A 23292-nucleotide genomic window follows, 5' to 3' on the forward strand; every position below is an offset into this window, starting at 1 on the left:
TTGATGTTGGTATTTCGCTATATTTTGATGAGCTATTTCAAATTTGTTGTACAAGAAAATCTTACTGTTTCGATGATAAACTGTAACTACTGCCCAAACTACTTTTTTCCTAATTTAAAAACTGAATTAATGTTCTTTTAACAAGGAATAGGGATGACTACTGCAAACATGGAGCTGTGTGCAGGCATACCTGCTCTGAAACACTCCTTTAGGTCACCTTTTTGGTCTTTGGCATTGTCATTGATTGTGTGATTGCATATTAATTGAATTTGTATAACTAAATATTCCCTGTGCTATATATAACGCTCTGCAAAACAATACAGCCTTCAGGTTTTTTAAAGCATTAATTTAAAATTTTCTGTAGTAACTGTAAACAGATAGATAAATCTGTCATCTCATGTTGCCAGCCCAAATGAAAAACACTGGAAGACTCAGCCTTATATGGTTAATGTGGCCCCTTTGATAAGACATGTAGAATAGCATGAATGCAGTTGTAATTTTTACTAGTAACAATTTCGGCATCTGTAGCATAAATGTGGGGATATTTGCTTAACTGTGGGCATCAAGTGAAATGAAGATCATGAACTGAGAAGCATCTCAGCATCAATAGTAGGCCTGCCATTCTCCAGTGTTAGTTTTTTAATATGGTACCATTGCCCTCAGTTTTTACCAAAATAAAATCAGCATTTTCTCTGCTGGACGTTTTATACCTGATGCAGTTATTTTTGTCTTTGTGTATGTTCCTTCAAACACATTCTATTTTTGGTACTCTCATACTTAAACACTGAAAACAATCTATAGACAAATTTTATTAGCTTCAAGAAAATGGAATTGGTTTTATTTGGAAATGAACTCCTAGGAATGAAGTCTTCTTGAAGATTTATACTGCCAAGGGATCAAGATTACTAGTACTTAGTTATGTAAAAGAGAAAGAAAGAAGATCCTATATGAGTATGGGAATTAACACTAATCCTGTCCTGACAGATTGTCAGGGCAAGCAAAATACAGAGCTTTTCTTACAGCTACATTTTACTGCAATGTTGAAATTTGAATATCATTTTTTTACAAGGTCAAAAGCCAGGAGACATGAGAAATATGAAAGTGAGCTGAGAATCATTACTGAAATTTCAACCATTTTTCATAGCAGAATAAAAAATTTGTTATAGTTTTTGTTACAAGAGTATGATGTTCTTGAAATGGAACTGCATGAAGTGTTTTAAGCTGTATATGCACATGTCAGTTGCTTAGGAATTTGATGAAGCCAAAGAGGCAAAGTAAGATTAGTGCTTCAGTTTCAGGGGTAATTTAAGGGAGGGTTTCCTAAAATACATCCCCTATCTAAGTCAATTTTTCATTTTTTCAGATTGACGTATTCTACTGAGTTTTTGGTGTATCTAGGGAGGAAAGTATGTCTGTGAACTTTCCCAAATTAGTCTTGGTGTGGAACTTCCTATTCCTTTGGGAAGCAAAATTAAACCAGTATTCAGAAAAATAGATTTGCCTCTTAAAATGTATGTGAACCTAATCATAAAATAATGGGAAATTCTTAGCTGGAAGCAAACTCTGAAGTTTGTCTAATCCATCTCTCCAATGAATGCATGAGGCAGGTGTGGGCATCCTGTTTTTTGTAAAAGCTGGATCATTTTAGTGATACATTCAATAAGATTGAACCTAACTGATGTGTGGAGACTGAGGGCAGATTTTGATTAGATATAAGGAAGAAATTTTTCACTCAGAGGGTGGTGAGGCACTGGAACAGGTTGCCCAGAGAAGTTGTGGATGCCCCATCCCTGGAAGTGTTCAAGGCCAGGTTGGATGAGGCTTTGGGCAACCTGGTGTAGTGGAGGGTTTCCCTGCCCATGGCAGGGGGGTTGGAACTAGATGATCTTTGAGGTCCCTTCCAACCGTAACCATTCTATGATTCTATGACTGTTATCTTGAACCCAAAAGTGAAAGGGCTAAGAACCTGATCTAGAACTAGATGTCTAAATTGGTAACAAACCAAAACAAACAAGCAAAAAAGGACACAACAAAAGAAAGATCTATCTTTGTCATATTTTTGTTTTGGTTTTAGTTTAGAGACAACAATGAGTATCATATAAACGACAAACTACAGCAGGTGCTCCAGTGATTTTTAAAAGGAGAAGGAAGAAAAACAAACTTCATGTACTGCCATAAGAAAGGGAAAATCTGAAGAGGGAAGTGTTAGAGGGAAGGATCACACAAAGTTAGAAATAAATGAAGATGGGCAGTATAGAAGTAAAGGATGGCTTAGGGAGTTGTGTGGAAGCAGAATAAGAAAGAAAGGTAAACCGGAATGAATGGGATGCACCACCACTAGTGACAGAGGTATTAATTAAGAGAGAAGTGAGGAAGCACTAGGACCCTATCTTATTTTCCAGGCACAGCCATTGCCTTATGTCCTGTTTTTGCCCTAATCTCCGTTTCATAGAATCATAGAATGGTTAGGGCTGGAAGGGACTTTCAAAGGTCATCTAGTCCAACCCCCCTGCAAGGAACAGGGATATCTCCAACTAGATCAGGTTGCTCAGGGCCTCGTCCAACCTGGCCTTGAACGTCTCCAGGGATGGAGCATCCACCACCTCTCTGGGCAACCTGTTCCAGTGTTCTACCACTCTCATGGTAAAAAATTTTTTCCTAATATCCAACCTGAACCTACCTCCCTCTATTTTAAAACCGTTACCCCTTGTCCTATCACAACTGGCCCTCCTGAACAGCCTCTCCCCATCTTTCTTGTAGGCCCCCTTGAGGTACTGGAAGACCGCTATAAGGTCACCCCGGAGCCTCCTCTTCTCCAGGCTGAACAGCCCCAACTCTTTCAGCCTGTCCTCATAGGAAAGGTGCTCCAGCCCTCTTATCATCTTCGTGGCCCTCCTCTGGACCCTCTCCAACTGGTCCATGTCCTTCTTATGTTGGGGACTCCAGAACTGGACACAATACTCCAAGTGAGGTCTCACGAGGGCAGAGTAGAGGGGGAGAATCACCTCCTTCGACCTGCTGGCCACGCTCCTCTTGATGCAGCCCAGGACGCGGTTGGCCTTCTGGGCCGCAAGAGCACATTGCCGGCTCGTATTGAGCTTCTCGTCCACCAGTACTCCCAAGTCCTTCTCCTCAGGGCTGCTCTCGATCCATTCTCCGCCCAGTCTGTATTTGTGCCTGGGATTGCCACGACCCAGATGTAGGACCTTGCATTTGGCCTGGTTAAACTTCATGAGGTTGGTACGGGCCCACCTCTCCAGCCTGTCGAGGTCCCTCTGGATGGCATCCCTCCCTTCCAGCGTGTCGACGGCACCACACAGCTTGGTGTCATCGGCGAACTTGCTGAGGGTGCACTCCATGCCACTGTCCACGTCACCAACAAAGATGTTGAAGAGGGCCGGGCCCAACACGGACCCCTTTTCAGACCTTTTTCGGACCACGTTTCAGATATGTGCCAGGATTTGAGGCATCCAGGTCATACTGGCTTTCACAGTTGTGAATGTAGGGATTTCACAGAGCTGGAATCTACAGGTCTTTATTTTCCTCAGCTCTTCTGATTCTTTTTTCCAGTGGTTATGTGGAACCAGAAACTAGAAGGGCTTCCGTGGACTGCACATTTTACAAGAATAGAGAGACTTCTGTCCCCTTGGCAGTGTCTGGGCACCATTTTTTGCTCCAATTAGTAGTTATGATCCTGTTTCTCTGAGACATACTGAGCCCTGTCCCTTGCCTGTCATAGAGGGCGATGTTTTTGTTAGTCTTGCTCTTCAGTCTGATGGATAAGAACAAATATGCATGATGCACATGGTAGTCTTACCGGCTGCGTCACTGGGATAAGGAGACGAGACCAGTCAATGGGAGTAATGATTTTGTTGATTCAGAAGGAGGAATGAATGCCAACAGCAAAATCCTCAGAATTTTTAATAACAAAAAACTATTACTTGAAAACATTACAAGCAAAAGATGGAGAAGTTAAAGTAATTTTGTACTGTTATTTAATTCTTATGGTATAGGTCAAGACCCATGGTGTCTGTTTTTTCTACATAAAGAAATAAGGCAGTCTGTGGAATATGTCTTAGAAATAAGGACATAAAGTTTTAACTGTTTACTTCTTATGTATCATTTAATGTAGTCTATATGAGATGCTTATATATATATATTTTTACAGTATGATACCTTACGTTTTCTAGCTGACTGAAAGAGCAGTTCTGGCTTATATGTGATACTGGTTGAGAAGTCAGGGTAAGACTGTCATGAGCCAGGATTTGGATTCAGCTGTTATCTCTTTATCGATGAAATTTACCTTGCTTCCAGTCTTAATATTTCCTTGTATTTATTTTTCACTAGGATTATGCTTATATTACTAGTTGAGATATGGAAAATTAATGATACTAGATTGGTAAGTATTTCTTGAGGAAAGTAGAGATTGGTGGATGGAGGAGTTTTATACCCCGTCTTCCAGAAAATAACAAGGCAGATCCCAGACAACAGCCTTCTCTATGATCAGCTGTAGCATCTCTCAAGAGCTGCAGAATGATGCAGAGGAAGGAATATGTCAGTCTGTGAAATAAAATCATTTCGCATCTATTCAGAAACTGAGGTATAGATCTGCCTTAAATGGTACCACACTCATTGCATCATTGCAGACGTTTTCTTCTGTTTATCTTTACTTGTTATATAGCTTATATAAAGGCTTATTGACTAAATTAAAAAAAAAAGTCTTAATAAGAACTAAAACCTTCAAGACATAAGATGGTGTTACTGGACTGTTTTGGTTGAGTTTTTTTCTTGCATGGACAAAATACCTAGGATATGTCTCTTTTCATTGTCCCAGCACCTTAGTATGACATGTTTGGCAATGCAGATGACAAAACCCCACTGGATATGCCCATCTATAGGAATATACTCAATGAAGACATACATGGCATTTCTGTGTTTACAGAAAGATTCTCACTAAACATATTTTGAATGTCAGGGCAGCAGATGAGTGTATGGCTGACAGCTATAACTGGGGTCAAAGACCTTCCAAAGGTATCTAAGAAAAGCATTCGTTGTCAGTTGGCTTGAATTCACTCTACACTAGAGTACATACATTGGGGAAGTTTATTATCCTTAGATCCAAAAAACTTGACACAGTGCCTAATGTTTTATGTCCCTATTGGAGCTACACTAACACTGTGGTAAATGTGTGCTGTGACATGCTGAGGATCCTGATCTCCTGAACAGTCTATTTCAAAGATTTGGCAGATGTGTGCTAGAACATCCTTCTGGATTATGTCTTTGGATATTGTCTTCATGGAAAGAAGGTTGAGGTTCTGCCCTGATGTAGATTCAAGATGCAGCTGGGACATGCAGTCATACCCAAAAGTTCAAAATCAGCTGAAGTCCTGCAGTTGAGATGAAAAAGCTATAACATTGTGGGTAAAATATTAAATATCCATTTCATTAGCTACTGAAATAGAAGAATTTGCTCTCAACAATTTTGGAGTTAACTTCTAATAAATCCTGTGGTAAGAGCTCACTTGATATTTTCACTCAAATAACAGAGGTAGAAGTCTAATGAAAGAAAAATAAAAGGGCTTCTTTTTATCTGATCATCTGAGGAGCACTGTGTAGGTAACACAGGAAGCTGCTATACATGTCATACTTTCTGAGTTTAAGCTTTTGCCCGAAGGGAACGAAAAGGCAACATTGCATGCTGAAAGTATTTTCAGTTAGCATATCTGAAAGACTTTAATCACAGACATAGCTGCTCTCTCAGCTGCATCCTATTTTATACTGAATACTGCTGAATTGTTAATTGCTATGGAGAGATGAGGATAAGTAACAGAAGGATTAAAGACACTGTGGATTCTGTTTCGTTCTGTGTGCATCAGTGCTTGAAAAACAATTATAGAGACTCTTTTCAAACAAATAGCAAAACAGCACTCTCCCAAATCCTCTTATTTTATTTACATAGCAGCATCTTCTCAATACATGACCTCAGCCACTCTTCATATAGTACAGGTATGGATGCCAAAAAAGAGCTTTTGTTTTGTTTGCGTTCAAAGAGAACACTGAATGGCTTCCTGGATTTACAAATAAAGAGATTTAGGGCCAAACATTGTGTTAACTCCTTAATCTCTACTTTGTATTATTATTACCTTTCAAGGACAGATAGTACTATTTTGTCATTCCCTTTTTTCTCTTCTGCAACATTAACTGCAGAACATCAATAGAATAAAATCTGTATCTAAACGAGCATATACTAGACCAATTAGGCCTGAGATTATCAGTGATCAGTTATGGCATAGCCAGGAGAAGCCGTTTGTATAGGACAATGAGTAAAATTCCGAACTATAAGATGGAGAAGGTCATGCTGTGTGGTCAAGGATAAAAATTAACTTTCAAACCTCAAGTAAGAGAAAATAACCCAACAAAGAAAATGACTGTAATGGTATAGTGGTGTTTGGGGTTTATTTGCAAATATAATAGTATGTTTTAAAATATTTCCCAAAAGAAAATAAGTGATTTGCCTATAAACAGAAGTACAAAGAGAAGCATGCAGGTTTCCATCATAGAGAAACTACTCTCCGTTGCTAACTTTCTCTGAAGAATGTGCACAGTAAATGGAAAGAGATGGTCTCAGTAGTTTGGGAGTATAGACAGTAGCAGCATGTTATACATGAGTTACATTTGCATTAGGTATTTATCGGATTTCTAGTCTACTGTTTTTCTTACCTGTGTATTTATGATTCAGTAAAATAATCTGTTATATAATTGCTCCTGCAATTCTGTAGAATGCAGCATTAAATCTCTGTGCTGCTTTAGTTACTTAATTTTGTTAATTTTTCTCAAAATATTCTTTAGATGAACCCTGAAATACAAATGCACAGCTATCAGTGGAAGTACTCAAAGCCAGGAATTTGTCTCACCTGTTTTGGCATGTACTCTTTGAGATTGATGTCACTGTGGGCTGACTACTAAAATCAGATCTGGGCTAGTATTTCTGCTCTTGCCTGAACTACTGGCATCAATGTGACTCTTGCAATTGATTTAAATGTAAATAGGCTCCAACACTGTGAGTCAGTTTCCTTGTTAGAGGAAAAGACATTGTAGGTAAGCTTTCTTACTCTAATGTTTCTGAAACCTTTTGTGATTTTAAAGACGCTACAAAACTAAAATGTTTTATTATATATCCATTTTAGTTCTTTAGAAGGTATTGACTTAGCAGTAAATGTCCATTTTGCTTTTATTGCATTTTATACTATAATGTATAGTATTCACTTTTAAATCTCAAAGCTGTTCATCTTAGACCTGTAGTTGTCCAGGCATGCAAGCTAAAATATTGTTTTTCACTTTGTTTAATTCATTATATACATTTACAGCAGTGTTAAGCTGTAAGTATGCATTATATATAAATAGAAGCTCTTTGAAGGTAAAGTGAAAATTGATGCATTGTAGGTTTTTATGCTTTGAAATTTGGTCAGGCTAATTCATTAAGAAGGTGGGTTTTTTTCTCTCTGTTTTACGTAAGGTGAATTATAGACCGTTTTTTACTTGATCTTTATTAGGAAGTACTATTGTTTAATCAGATTTTGTTGCTTTAGTATCTTTATATTTTATAAATGTTAGATTTTTGCTAAGGTAGCAGACTAATAATCTTAGCAAGAATTAATTTGTATCTGTAAATGATTTCCATTTCTATGATAGAAAGGGAATTTTCTAGCACAAAAATACTATATTATTTTATTTGTAAAAGATGTGTATTTAATTTCATTACTGTATTTGTGTAATAATGGAAACTTAAAGGAGCCAATTTTTTTGTTTATTCCTTCAAAGTTAAGATAAATTTTCTGCATGAATCTTTTTTAGATTCTTAAACAGAATAATTATTTTGCTTGAGTGACACTGAGCCAAGTAAAATTGTTGGCAGTATGTTCTTTCATTAATCAAACTCCATGTAAAGACTTTCTAAAAAGAGACTTCTCCATCATAATTAGTAGTAATCTAATGTTGTGTGATTAGTAGCAATCTAATGTGGTATAGAATGACAGAGAATGTGTTTGGAATGAGAAAGTGTGTCTGACCTGCTTGCCCACAATCCTTTGGTCCCCATGTCATCTAGCCTGGGGCTTAGATGGAGCACAGCAGGTACCCAGGCTCCCTTCCCCTGGAACCCAGGGAAGGATTGGAGATGAGAAGTATAAGCTGCTTGCCAGGTCTTGTCCGTATGTGATGTGGAAAAGCACACCTGAATGTGGCAGGTGGGAAGCTTTGAAGCCCACAGTTTAGTCAGAAGGCTGAGACTAAACAGTAAAATGTGTGAGAAAAATGAAGGGCCTGTGGCTGTGTTTGAAGGACTGGGGAGATGGAGATGTAGCTGTGTAACCTATTTTGGGGCTGTAGAGGTGACTCCGTTTGTTATTTTTGCTCCAAATGCATAAGTTTCTCCTGTAATTTCAAGCTTCTCTTACATGGAAAAGGACATGTTCTTTTTGTTTTAAGCACCTTTATAGTTCAAAAAAGATAATGACAACCGATTAGCCGTTAATAAAAAAAGGAAATGGCTATAAAAAAAAAAAAAAGGAAATTCCAATGCTAAAAAGGAATTTTTTCTTTTGCTTTCTGTTCTTACATTTAGGAACAAGGGATAGAAATGCATATCTTGCAGAAAAGAAGTGATACCGCAATTGCAAATAGAGTAATGAGGTAGAGACATGCTGTTAAAGAGTGTACTATGAATTGGAATCAGAGGGGAGCTGATAGCATTAAAAAAAAAAAAAAAAAGAAAAAAGGTAACGTGTTTGAACAATATTTTTTTTTAATTCTATACAATTGCAGAAAAAATTAAAATTCCATTGAACTTGACTGTTAGAAGGAGGAAGTGAAGGATTAAGGGGAGAGTATCTGTTCCTTAATAGCATAGTTCATATAACAAAAGGCTAGCATGCAGGAATCTGTTTACGCTGTATTTGTAAAAACTAACCCCATAACACTGCAGAACATATTCAAGAATGCTGTGAAAAAAGACATTTTATTATTGCCAGGATTAAATGAAATCTTTAGAAAGGATTGTTACCTAAGTGCTTGTTGTCAATATTACAAAGAGCTATAGCACTAAAGGGAAAGTTGGAATATTACATGCCTATTGCTGGAAATAGCTGTTTGCTCACAGTTCCAGGCGTCTTTGCAGCAGCAGTCTTCTCCAGGACCTCTTCTTCTTTGTTTTTTCTTTGGGCTGCTTTGTTATTTCCAAGTCCTACCACTTTTTATGGCTGCTTTTGACAGCCTTGGATACTCAAATCTACACAGCTTTGTCAAATCCAGGTATATCACATTCCCAAATTTACATTTAAATGGAAAATTCCTTGGATGCAAAGGCTATGGAAAGCAGTTCTAACCTTCTGTGGTGGGCTGAAACTTTGAGAAGTTGCTTCTCATGTGTCTTCTGTCACCATCAAACGGACATTTAATTGGGAGATCTGGCCCTGTGTTAAAAGTGTTTGAATAGTACAGTTTTCAATTTCTTAGTGTCTAAAATAGTGCAAGTGCTGCATCTCTGCTCACTGTGTATTTTTATCACAGCACACCAAGGGCACGTATGTCCTGTGCTAGTTGTGGCTGTGAAAAGGGATGTGCGTGTCTGAGGACACGAACACAGCTGGGATTCCTCGCTAGCCATGTCCATCCTGGGCACAGGGAGCAATTTCAGGGTGAACTTCCCAAACTTTGTCTCAAACTGTCCCAAACTTCGCTCCAAATCAGTATGTGAGAGTGAGCTTACGCACATGGGATGGGCAGTACACTTAAGACTTAGGCTGCATGGCCTTTTTTTCAGTCCTTGATTTCTATAGGACTGTTCAGACACTCAGGGCCATTTAGACACCCTGGGTCTTTTTAGGTAAAGACTCAATATATCCAAGATGAGTAATTAGTCATAGAATCATAGAATGGTTAGGGTTAGAAGGGACCTCAAAGATCATCTAGTTCCAACCCCCCTGCCATGGGCAGGGAAACCCTCCACTACACCAGGTTGCCCAAAGCCTTATCCAACCTGGCTTTGAACACTTCCAGGGATAGGGCATCCACAACTTCTCTGGGCAACCTGTTCCAGTGCCTCACCACCCTCTGAGTGAAAAATTTCTTCCCTATATCTAATCTAAATCTCCCCTCTTTCATTTTAAAGCCATTGCCCCTTGTCCTATTACTTCATGCCCTTGTAAAAAGTCCCTTTCCAGCTACAAGGTATTCATATGCTTTTCAAAAAGGAAGAGATTTCTCTATAGCAGATAGCTTTACATTGGTTTATTATGAAACTTTTGATTAGCCTGGTTGATTTCTTTCTTTCCTTTCCACTTGTTTGTTGGTGTGGTTTGTTTTTTTTTTTTGGGGGGGGGGGTGGCAGGAACCTGAAATCTCATGGTCTTTAGAGGTCAAAATGTTACCTTCAGTATATCATCCTATAGTTTTGTGTGTCCTGCTGCAATTTTAAGAGTTAGAAAAGACATTATGATGAAAGAAGATAATTAATACTGTTTAATTTTGTATTTGATAATCATTACTTCTAACCTAGGTCATTAAACAATTTGTGAACAATTTTCAGTCCTAGAGTCCCTAAAACATCCAAATTGTTAGGAAAATTTAGTCTATGTAGCACAACAAACTCTATTAAACTATTTTAGATAGTCATGAGAGCATGCTTTTTTTAGGATAGATTCATTATCTTCTTTTGCTCTCTGCCAACCAGCTTTTATGGATTATAAAGCTCGAAGCTTAAATATAGTCCAGAGCATTAAAATGGTGTTACATTCGATTATAATGGCTCTAATTGCCTTAATTATGTAAATGAAGGGGCCTTGCTGATCTTATGATACATTAAAGGCTTTAGAAGTGTGTCACAGTAGTTCTATTGAGAAAAAAATAACCAAAGAGATGCAGATCGTATGCTAAGTATCTAGATCAGCATTATCTTTCTGTTCATGCAGTGTACGAATAAGCTAACAGGATGCTGCTATGTTTGTGTCTCAATTACTAATGTGATGGTAGTATTTTTTGCTGATGCTAATTTTATACCTTCAATATGCAGTTACATTTAAAAGTGTTACATTGCTCATGAATCGAGATAGCTGCTAGAAAAACTTTCTTTATCAGGTAATTATTTTTAACTAGTTTATTTGCCCCCTTCTGCTTATTTTTGGAAAGTAAAACATAGTGCCATTTGTACAGCCTACTGTTAAGTTATTTTGTCCTGCAATTATGTCAGAGCTTATTGGATAGTGAAGATATTTGAGATCCTTCGGAAACTCAGAAATGGACTGGTGATGGTTCAGTAGTGTTCTGAAGGAGTGTTGGATCAGTGAATTTCACTGAGTTGTCTTCAATTAGGATGTAAACCCAATGGTTACCCAAAGAACATGTGATATCCTTTTTGCGACCAGTTCTCAATAACACTAATTGAATCTTTAGTAGTCTAATTTCCTGTTTATTTCACAACTTCAACTGTGCTGTCTATGCTTCCTGTTAAATAGTCGCAGTATCACTTTTCTAAAGTAACCGTTTTAATAGCTGGTAGAATTTTGGTATTTTCTTTAAAATATCAAAGTCCTTTAAAAGCCAAGGATTAAAAAGTCTGTCTTTGGCAGCTATTGTTAATGTTTCTATAGTTACTACACTGGAATTGATAGAAATGAAATTCTAATTATAGAATTAATATCCTGGTGATATGATGTCACTTTCTGAATTATTTTTGTTAACTTTTTTTTTAAGGTATGTGTTGGATCTCGGGCAAAAATTTAAGCATTTTTTTGAAGCTGACCTCTATCATGAAAACTAATTTCTAATTAAGCTAAATGAAGCAAATATGCCAATAACTTATTATGCAAGAAAAGAATTTCACTTGGTATCAGCATGTCCTTACTTGGTGACGCAATTTCCTCTTTTATCCAGTAATTAAAATACAAACAGTTGTTACATCTAAAAGTACAAATCTTCACTAAAAAAACTTTCTCACCTCTCCTGAGCATACAAACAGAAGAACGATATTGATTTACTCTTTTGCTTTTACTTTCTTTGCATAAATACTTGAATTTTGCTTCGCAGTTGAGAACTCTGTTCTTTGGTTGGCGTAGTGTTTTGAGGCACTAGTGGAACAGTTTATGGCTAGTGCATATTCACTAATGCATTGAAAATGTTTATCTCTGCAGTGAAAGTATGGTGACACTTAGGCTGTGTTCGCATCGTTTGATTATCCTACTAATTTCAAGCTTTGATAACTTTTAAAAGTTTGAAAAGATGATGCAATGCTAAAAAGAGATTTAACGATGTGCCTTCTCTCCAGGGCAATCCCTACATGCTTCTGAGTGTTTGTCTTTGAAAATACATCTTCTTTTTGCTTAAAAAAAAAAAAATAGCCTTATTGTTCATGCCTAATTATAATTTTAAATTTTCTCCAAGTCCTGCTAGCTTTGAATCTTCATGTAGGTTACTATGGCTTTACTCAGAGTCTTTGTGAGAAAAGTTACACAAATATGCACTAGTATCAGCATGACCTAAATTTATTTCAGGTGATATAAAAATATATCTTCACTATTTTCACTATCAAGTAGACAGATTTCTATTTGTAAATAAAAAAATACTCTGGATGAATCAGCATTATGAAAAACATATATTAATAAAATTATTAGATACATACTCTGGGGCTTCAGTTATTTTAATTCCTCAATATTATTACAATATTTTTTTTTTTTTCTTGGTATCTTAATTTTATATCTCAGATTCAGGCTACTTGACATGTCAGAAATCCTCTAAATAAAACATTAAAGTCTTCATGGAAAAGGAAAAACCCAACTTCTTCCCTGAAGGCAGCAAGATCCATGAAATTAATTGTGACATCTGTTTTAACTGGTTTTCCTGCTGATGCTGCAAGATCAAGTGCTATAGCCACCTTGCATGCAAGCATCAGCAGTTGTTCAGTTGTATCAAATTATAAGCTTTGGCTCATTAGCATGGTGGCACCTTTGTAATAGTCTGAATGCTAAATGAAAAGCATTCAACTTTAAAATATAACTACTCCCTAAAATTAAATGGCTTTGAAAAACAGGTTTATATTGTGATTTACTAGTACTGAAATGTGTTTTTGTAGAAAAAAATAACAATCTTATATTTACCATTGATAAGAGTGCAAGACAAGTCAGAAGAAATCCTGCATTGATATGTATTGAATAATAATTCTTGTCAAAACTCTGTGTTATTTATCCTGTTTATGATAGAAGTCTGTTATAAATTCCTGAGATTCTTAATAGCAGGACAGCACGAAACATTTAAAAACAGAGTTGTAAACCAAATTTTAGGGGAAACTAAGTAATTAAGATTTTTTTTTTTCTCTTTTCAGCAGAATTGTCTCTTTATCTGAATTTAGGTGTAGATGAAAGTTTTAAGCAGGTTTATAACATGGTTTACTATGTCTCATAGAAATCTGATTTACTTTTTTCTTCTCTAGTTTTCTTTTAAGGTCAGTGTTTGAAGTTGATCATCCTACATAGTATTTCTTTATGCTCAGTTAAAGAGAATTAAAAGGTACCTCAGAGGCCACTAATATGCCATATTATATGTTTACCTTCTTTGTAAACGTTTAAAATCAGAAGCAGGAGTACGAAAAGAGCATATAGTTTTAAGAAAATGAAGAGAGTACTGCTGCAGCTCAGAAAAACGAAGAGCAATTACTCTTTCTGCTCTTTTTTTTTTTTGAAACTGATAAAGGAATAGAAAAATGAAACAAAATTTCAATAATACGAAACAGGGACAACTTCTTGCTAATATTTCTGTCTTTGGCAAATTCAAGAAAGACCATCAGGCCTTGCTCTTATCACCTGTCAAAGGAAGTAATAGGAAAAAGGATAGCAACAAAATTAGGATCTTAGTTATTGTGCTGCACCCTACTTGAATCCGTCAAAGAGAAAAAAAACGCAGCTGGTACAAGTATATCCAAGTCAGCTGAGATGTTTCTGACAGTTTTAACTGGTTGTTGGATCAGAACTAGGCTTTATAAAAAAAGGGATACGTAACATTAGGAAAGCAAGTAAAACAGAAAATTACTACTGATTGGAATCTTTTGGCTTCCTTGAATTCAGGAATAGTGGTCCACCAGCTCTAAAGCCTACTGTAAGGTAGTATAGAAATATTTCTTCTAAGTCAAAAGCTGAAAGTAGCCAACAGTATAAAGAGTCAAGGCTAAAGGATGCAGGCAGTTGTCGTATACCAGCATCTGTGACAGTTTGCTATTTAGAAAAAGAAAGCCAGAAACCAATTCAGTTGTTCACAAGATTATTGTGTACATGTGTTTGTTTCTTCACTTCTCTAGAATTTCCTACTCTATAGAATTTCATTCTCTAGGATTAAGGGTAGATTTTCTCACACAGGCATTTATTGTCCAGAGTTGATTCAGATAGTCATTGAATTATTAGCGAGAGCTGTCACTGACTATAAGGATTAGCAGTTTGGACCAGAGCAAGCACCTCTGTAGTGTTTGTTTGTGGGCAACATGAATCTTGTCATGTAAGTTGCAGTGACCACTCTTACCTATTCAACCAGACTGTTGGGATGTTCTTAACATATAGCATGGGAGGCTGTTAGAAGTTCATTGATGTGAGTGTTGCTGTGGGACTGATTTCTTTAGCTTGTGGAAAAAGGCTCTCAACATTGGCAAGAATTTAGCAGTCAATACTGTGTAAATACAGTAAAAGAAAAATATGCATCTGCCTTTCTAGCTGAATTATATCCCCTTTCCTGAGAACATCCTAATTTTCTTATGTTAAAGAACTGTACATTATTACTTTCCTTGATGTCTTCCTTTTTGTAGGCCACTTTCTACTATTTTTGCACATACTATGTAACACTTCACTCTGCAAGTAAGAAATGTAAGGTCATACTCCTTGTAAGTTAGGGTGAATGATAAGCATTAAGTTACTTAGTTATCTGAAATTGTTTGTTTTGATATTTTAGTTTGTTGGTATTATTTGAAATTACTTAAGTTTTTCACATAAAGATTTGTAATGCGATGCCCAATGTCATAAAGATTGAAAGTAAAGTTTTTTTCTTTTTTTTTTTTTCAATTTAAGCTATTTCTGAATTTCTCTATAGTATTGAGAGAGGTTTAAATCAGTTGTGTTTTCTAAAAACAGACTTTGAGCCGACCATGGGGTCAGGCTTCTAATTTACTATATTTCTCTTCTCAAAACCAGAAACAATTATGGAAGCAAGCTGCTGGGGGTGGGGAAAGAGATGGAAAACTTTGCTTAGTATGAAAGGAACAAGGAGACATGAACACACTTTTTTCCGAAAATAATACATGCCAAACACAAGTGGGCCTTTTCCAGTAGCAACTAGAACATTGAAAGTGTTCTGTGGAACTGAACATTGTGATTTACTTAGAGGGTAACGTAACCGTGTATAAGATATACGGAAAAGCGTAATCATTAGCAGCAGTCTAGAAACCTAACGTCTTTTGTAGAACATGAGCTCATAAAAAATGTTTGCAAATAATAAAGCCTGCAAAACAGCCTTTGCTTTCCATCTGTTTTAGCCACAGTGATGGTAACATTCAATTTAATCTGACATAAGCTTTTTAATAGGGTAATGATTTATTCTTGACATTTGGACAAAGGACACAAGGAGCCTCAGAAGTACTTTTTAAATTCCTAGCCATGTGTATTTATAAGTAGGAGAATGGTGACTATACACAGCATAAGGATAAAATGATACTAAATTTCATTACTGCAGAGGTCATCAGATAATTGCCGAATCTGCTATTCCTTATTACTTTTGTTCTACCTCTAAGCAAGATTTCTTCAGACTAGAAGAATGTACCTTTTGCCATTTGGGACTTCTGCAATGGAAATAGAAATGCATATATCCATTAAGAAGGTATTTACAAGGAGATTCATGGCGTTGGCATGCATTTTTTAAGCACTAAGCAGATAGCCAATGCATGCGTGCAGATCAGTTGCACTGCATACGCAGGGAGCCTAGTGATTCCCAGATGCTTGCAGCTTAATGACTTAAGACTTGAATTATATGCTCTTCTGGGACAGCTGATCATGAAATGACCGGGTGAGAGTTACTACTTTTTTCCGATACGGTCTGAAATTCCTTTTTTATTCCCAGTTTTGGGGTAGATAAAGAACAGAATTCTTAAAAATTGAAATATGGTATCCTTTGTCCTTTATAGTTGAGCAGTTTGTTCCAGTGTATGACATGGAGGCAGACACGAGTCATTCTGTTACATAAAAAAGTGAAAAAAAATTCTTATCAAACATTATAAATGCTCATCAACATTATTCTGAATGATGAAAAGTTCCTTTTGCAGTGGAAGCCAAAGAGTAACCATGAAAACAGAGTGCATTTGCCTATTGTGATCATCGTAGTATAACAAACAGAAAATACTGAGTGTAACCTTTTCAAGGAACTACCATATAAATGAATACTCTAAACCAAAGGAGAATCCAAAGTAGAGTTTGAAGTCTTTATTTTTGGTAATAATGATTATCACCTGTATCTTATTTTTTGCTGTCCGTGTCTCAGTGTTCAACTAGTGTTTGTTTTTTGGGGGTTTGTTTTTGTTAAAAAAAAAAACAACTTTGAATATGCTTAATCTGTGAAATATTGAATTATATAAAAACAAGCATTTTCCTAAAGACTTTATTTCCTTGCTTCTTCCAGTGCTGTAAGGGAAAATGGTTAGACATCGACTCAAAAACTATGCATATCTACATTTATTTTCTTTGTAGCAATTGCGTGTCAATCAGTTAATTTAGATTAAAATGCTCAGCGTCTTACCTTTTGTAAAAAAAAAGTTTTGTATTTCAATATTTTTCCAAAAAAGAATAATTTTGGAATTTTGCTCCAGATTATTTTGCTCCAGAACAAAATTCACTCAGTAACAGTAAAATAATTGTAAAAAGTATTTTGATACAGAAATATGTGCAGAGTGACATATATTTCATCTCCCAGAATACTTTTGAAGTCCAAAGTGATTAAATGGGACACCTGTGTTATATGTTGTACAAGAAAATATAAAAAAAGTGTGGCTCATTAGCTCTTGACACTTTAAAATGTGAAGGATTAAAGAAAGAAACAGCTTAGAAGGAGGAGAAAGGTTAAAAAAGAAAATGTGAATAGCAAGGAGGTGATGATTCTTTAATTATGCCTTTGGCTCGGATGTGCAGTTTTGTGCCCACCAGGCAGGTGCTTGGCTGCCTCATGTAGAAAAGAAAGAAGAGAGATACTCCTTGTTTTTTTTAGTCTAGATTCAAGCATATATTTCTGTTTCTAACTTCTGCTGAAGAGCTTACCTGGTGTTTTTGAGTGGGTGGTAAATGAGAAACAAAATCTAGATATGTAGTGTACCTACTTGACCACCTTTCAGAGAGGTTTTGGAGAGTTTGTGTGAATTGCTCCCCAGCGGGCCATTATCGCAGCCTATATCCTCAGGAAATTTCTTTTGATTATCATTGATGTTGAGTGACTGAATAACCAGAGGAGCTGTTGCCTACATCTTCTTCACATGTGATTGATGTCAATGTCTGTTGAAAATGTTATGGTTCCTGTTTTCTTATTTAATAATTCCTACTAAGATACCTGTCTAACTCTGGAACATATTTGGGCTTAAAACAGTGACTAGACATTCAGTATTCATGTATTTTATTTTGGTAAGCTTTTTACTTACATCAGCTATTTTATACAGTGATGTCATGGTGGTAGGGGGAACATTTTTGAGTTTAGTGGACCAGACATTGTACAGGGCTATTATTTGGACACAGCACCTTTATGCTGACTCATATTCAAAGAAACAGTACTACTAAGTCAGTAGGCATTATTTTAATCTGATTGCTAATTTATGATTCTATTTATGAATCTCTCCCATTATTTTCTTGTTTAATAGATTTGCTCAACATACGGTATAACATGTCTTGAGGCATCGACAGCAAAATTCAAAAATTTACTTTCTAGTGTCAGGAACACAATAAAAATAAATTCTGTTCCATGTTTTTTATTCTTTTGTTTTCTTCTCAGCCTGGACAGGAAAACCATTTTGTTGTAAAGTTCAAAGCTTTAATGAGTTTTTCTGGTTTTATTTTCTGATACTTAAACAATGATGTTATGATACTATTTTAAATTGCAAATGAAATGCCTTTGGGTTTGGTGGGCTGTCTGTTCTGATTGTAACTTCTTATTTCAACTTGGAAATGATGATGTTCAATGTAATTTTCAAAAAAAAATGCCAACTCTCCACAGCTCAAGTTACTGGCTAATTTCAGAAATAACTAGTTGAAGTTGTACTGAATTTTTTCACGCAGAAAGTTACATTACCTTAATGGCAGCTGCTAGCCATGCTCTGTATTTGTTGTCCTGCAACAAATTTATTTTGTCTTCTTAGGTTCTCATTTTTCACTTACTCATGTATGATTATCAGTAGATAACACTTTCAGCTGTATTTGACTTTTTAACAGGTCTTTAGTCAACCGTGGCAAAAGCTTAAAAATGGCTATAACCTTTTTGAGTGTGCTGCAGTCCTATAATCACTGCAGAGGTAGTGGTGATCCTTTGAATGTGTCTGCTCTCTGCTGCTGCTGTCAGGGCTGAGCCAACAGAATGAATGCTGTGCTTTTCAACTGTCTCTGCACAAAGTCAAATACCTTAACTGTAATACGATTTAAACCTAAAGTATCAATAAATGTGAACTAATTAGACTTTCCATTCAAGAAGATCAGGAACACTCATAGGCTGTTCTGTCACGGTTGCTGAGGTGCTGGTCTGTGGCACTGTGGCAAAGGAGCATGTTTAGGACTGTTCTCTGTCCCTGTCTGTGATTAAAATTAAATCTTTAATCCATTTTGGATTTGTATTCTAGGGGCTACAGAAGGAACTGTTAAAAAGCCCCACCACAACACCCAAAAACCAAACCTGCAAGTATCTTAACGTTATAGGAAACAAACAAGCTTATAAGTCAGGTTTGCACGGATGTTAAATCAAGTTAAATCAAAAAAGCTCCACAGTGGTCACATTTTAGTTGTCAAATACTACTTAAAGCAATTTCCTGCTAATCTAATACTGTAATTCAGTAATTACTGTATAGTATTATTTTAAATAAAATTATTCTCTATACTTAATGACATTTTCAAAGTACTTACTACATCCAGTCCTACTTAAAACAATAAAACCATAAATTTGTCAGCCAAATACTATAACATACTATACTCTGTACATAGGATTATGTTATATTTATTCTTCCTCAGAGGTACCAATTCTTATTAATCTATGAGCTGCCACATTTTTTTGTTGCTAAAGGAGGAATTCAATATGAAATGAGACTAAACCAGCATTTTTCATTATATGTAGCTTGTGTATTAAGAAGTAATAGCAATCTTGACTTTTAAAGTAGAAACATATGTTGATGATATTCATTTGTAATACATACAGACAGCAACAACTGAATAAAATGCCATGTCCAACTCAGGTATTCAGGCAATAGGCATGCCGTAGCACTCAAATTACAACTGTCACACCAAGAGGAAAGGTGGGCTTTGTGCTGCAATAAAGCAATGAGGTGTTTCATATTCACTGAAGGAAAAACTAACCTTACTGAAATCAGTGACAAAACTCTCACTAAATGGACACAGGATTTCTGTTTGTTTAATGAAATAAGAGCTATGGAGAAACTCTTCAACTTGGACTCAGTACTCTGCAAGTAAGTTTTCTTGGTGGTGGTACCTGCTATTGTAATCCAGTAATCTCTGTCTGCAGACATGTGCTGTGCCTCAACTTCACCTTGCTAAACAGGAGTCTGCAGTAGTCTGGAAGTCACTGAGGTGCAATATCAGCATCTTGAAAGCGAGGCAATGAGCCATGCAGACAGGAAAGCAACGTCATTCTGAGCTCAGCACAGTGATAACAAAACCATGGGGATTTTGACCACAGCGGGTTCATGTGTGATTGTCAGTGCCTATATCTTTAAAAACTACCGGAATAGCCTAGAATTTCAGCTGGCCCATTAGAATGTAATCATTTCTCAGGGCTCTATAGTGCCATGTTGAGCTTAATGGTGATCACTGTTTGAAGGAAGACCTGAGAGTATCGTTTTTGCTACTTTTGTGTGACCACCAAAATTCAAGTATCACTGTGATATATTTCTGCACATTTCTCTGTAGTTAATGATGTGTTTTCAGAAATACAGACTACTTTGAAGATCACAGCCCACAAAGGGCAGAAGAGAAACATGCATGAAATTGAAGCTCAATAACACAAAATATAGCGCTTTCTGAATAATAACTAGAAAATTATTTTAAAAATCTTTTGACAGAAAACAGAAAAGTCTGTGAAAAATTGACATGATTTCACACTATAAATATTTCTTACTGCTCTTACTAGGATATCTTCAAAACCATTATCAGTAGACATTTGATTATTTCTTAAAATAATTGAATACTGGTTTTGTTTTTCACTTCTAAAGCCTCAGCTACTGATGTGTTATTTTCAGACTCTTTCTGACCAAGTACTGATGTCACTGACAGTTTAAACAGTTTAATGAATTTTGCAAACAGTACGGAACAGTGATGCCATTATTAGGGATAATAGTTGTTTCAAAGTCTCAGATGCAGAGGTGAAGAGGTTCACAGTTGATGACATTTGACAGTTCTTTTCAGCTGTAGGCAATGGTGCTGATAATCAGCACATGCAGTTACTTCAAATACCTTTCATGGTTTATGATTAACAAGTAAAAATATAACCGAATAGATTACTGCCTGACATCTCTAATTGTCCATACTCTTTTTGTCTTAAAACATCCTTAATGACAATATGGAAAAGCAATGTACATTCTTATTATATAGATTTCATCTAAATACAATACATTTTATTGTATAGATTTTTTTTAAAAAAAATGATGTCATCTATCTTTAAGCAAAAAGGTTATATTTTTTTATTTTCTTTCAATGGACTGTAACTTATGAAATGTCATTTTTCATTGTGAAAAATGTCAAAATTGTTTAAACAACGACCAGGATGTCTGTGATCAGTGTTAGCATTCCCTTCCTCTTCAAAGAACCGAGTAGTTGGTCTAGGCAGCACCAAAGCGGGAATGAAATTCTAACTGTACTGAAATCAGCAAGAATTTTACTACTGATTTCAGGGTGATGAGAATTTCTCTAAATGTCAGAAAATATGCCAGGATCCTCAACATACCCCAATACCATAAGAAGTTTGCTTAAAGATATACTGGTCTTCGTTAGTGATATTAGTTTTGTTCTGTTCTCTGTACAGATGGTGCTGATTCATGCCTGCTGTAAGCAGCTCCTTTCAAAAACTTTTGTATTTAGGAAATAGCCATGCAGATAGATGGCATCCAGGCAGACTGCACTTGAAAAGAAGCATTTCCTAAAACGTATGATGATATCGAGACTGATCCCTCACAGTGCTTGGTTTGGATCTGGAGTTGTTTAATGTCACAGAGCACTGCGATTTACTGTGTATTAAAGATTCTCTGTAATGCAGCTATCTTATATGAGGATTGCAAACATATAAAGCTGACTCGATGGTTTTCTTTGGAGATGGGTCTCTCTGACAATGATTGTTTCTCATCTGCGGTTTGCACCAGGTGAGTTGATGGCTGTACAGATAACATTGATATCTCTCAGAGCTGACAGAAACGCTCAGAAAGTTGGGTGTCTCAGTGAAGACTCGGACATGTTTTAGGGACTTGAAAACAGCTGGTTAATGTTACGCTAGCATTGTATTTTTATATTCAGTGTATTTGTGCTCTTCTGTTTCTAGTTTTATATCTGAAAGCATGACATGAAATTTTATTTTAAAATTCGTGGATTTTTATTGTTACAGATGTCTTGGGTTGAGGCCACCAAGAGAGAAACCAGATTAGTTTTACTAACTACACAGATCCATATCTGGCTTTAGAAATTCAGTTTTTCCTATTCTCGAAGACACAGTACTGGGCTAGATGAGCCTTTGGTCTAATGTACCACTGTCACCACGTCTTGTCAAGGGCTAAATTTTGAGAAGTTGGTTCCAGTATTTATAGGCCATATCCATTTTACAAAAAGAAAATTACTGGAGACACTGCCTGTTTACCTTGCTCAAGTAAACAGTAGTGTCTCTTAAATAGTGATAAAGAATTTTATCTCTATTCTGTTGTGTTGGCTACAGAGCGATTTCTTGACAGAGTTTGCAACTTATACTTCCTAAATTTACCCTTATGGGGTAAAAAATACATAGTGAATAGATTTGAGGAGGATCTTGGTCAAGCAGGTTTTTGCTCCTTGTCCTTTCATAAAAATAAAGTCTGTATTTCCTTGAAACATGAAATCTGCAGATAGTCAGAAATGGTCAGTTTCTACATTACTTACCCATTTAAATTCTGTGAACTCAAGACATCTCTGAGCCGTGGATCAAGCAGGAAGAAAAGGCATACCATGAAAATACCCCTCTTTCCATAGCACCTGTGAATAGCTACTCTTGGAGACAAGACATAAGGCTTGATAAGAGTTTGGTCTGACCATAAGCAGCCATCCTTATGCACGGCTCTGCAGCCACTGTGTTTTCATTATTAATGATGGGATGTTACTGGTTTGTGCTGCATTTGCTATAATCAAAATTTTCTTCTGTCTCCCCTTCCTGTCTAGTAAGATTTTTTTCCCTGCAAAGGAAGTTAATGGAGTATATTCACTTGCAGTTTTACAGTCCTTTCCTTAGTTTTTCTTCCTTTTGCAGATTTTCTGATTAAAGACTGATTTTTCCTTCCTGACGGGCTCAAATTGTGATAGTTCTTGTTCATTGTTCTTGTTCAACTACTACAATGTTCCCAAGGAACACTGTGCATTTCCTTGGTGCCACAGGAGGTGTATAGATATCAGAAGAATGCACTGAGCCATTTGGAGACAAAACGTTCATCTTAACAAAAGACACACCATCAGTCCTTCTGGAGAAAGTTTCTGAAATCTTAAGTGGCAGTGTTATAACTGAATTTCCTCAATGTTGTGTTTGGTGTTACTGCAAGCAACAAAAGCTACAAAGTCTCTGATGGCCTTGTACATTAACTTCACTGAGTGCTTTGATTTTGTTAAACTTATAGGGGGTTTTCTGTTGCCAATTCAGATAACTTCATTTCTATTTTTGGTCTCAGGTGACAATTTTTTATGTGTTTAAGAAGGTTCTTTTAAAGAGTTTAGGAGAGCTATTCAATGCAGCTGGTCAAATGTCTTCTATTTGTTCCCTTCCAGTCTTTGTTCAATTTAAATGAAAAAG

General features: G+C 36.3%; 1 protein-coding gene across 5 annotated transcripts in view; it reads left to right on the top strand.

Annotated features, from left to right (window-relative positions):
- The window catches only part of SPOCK3 (SPARC (osteonectin), cwcv and kazal like domains proteoglycan 3), a 214851-nt gene that overhangs the window by 156131 nt on the left and 35428 nt on the right, over positions 1–23292 (top strand). The gene's annotated exons all lie outside the window — the stretch shown is intronic.

This window comes from Tauraco erythrolophus, chromosome 5 (assembly GCF_009769465.1).
Source record: "Tauraco erythrolophus isolate bTauEry1 chromosome 5, bTauEry1.pri, whole genome shotgun sequence".
NCBI classification, from domain to species: Eukaryota; Metazoa; Chordata; class Aves; order Musophagiformes; family Musophagidae; genus Tauraco; species Tauraco erythrolophus.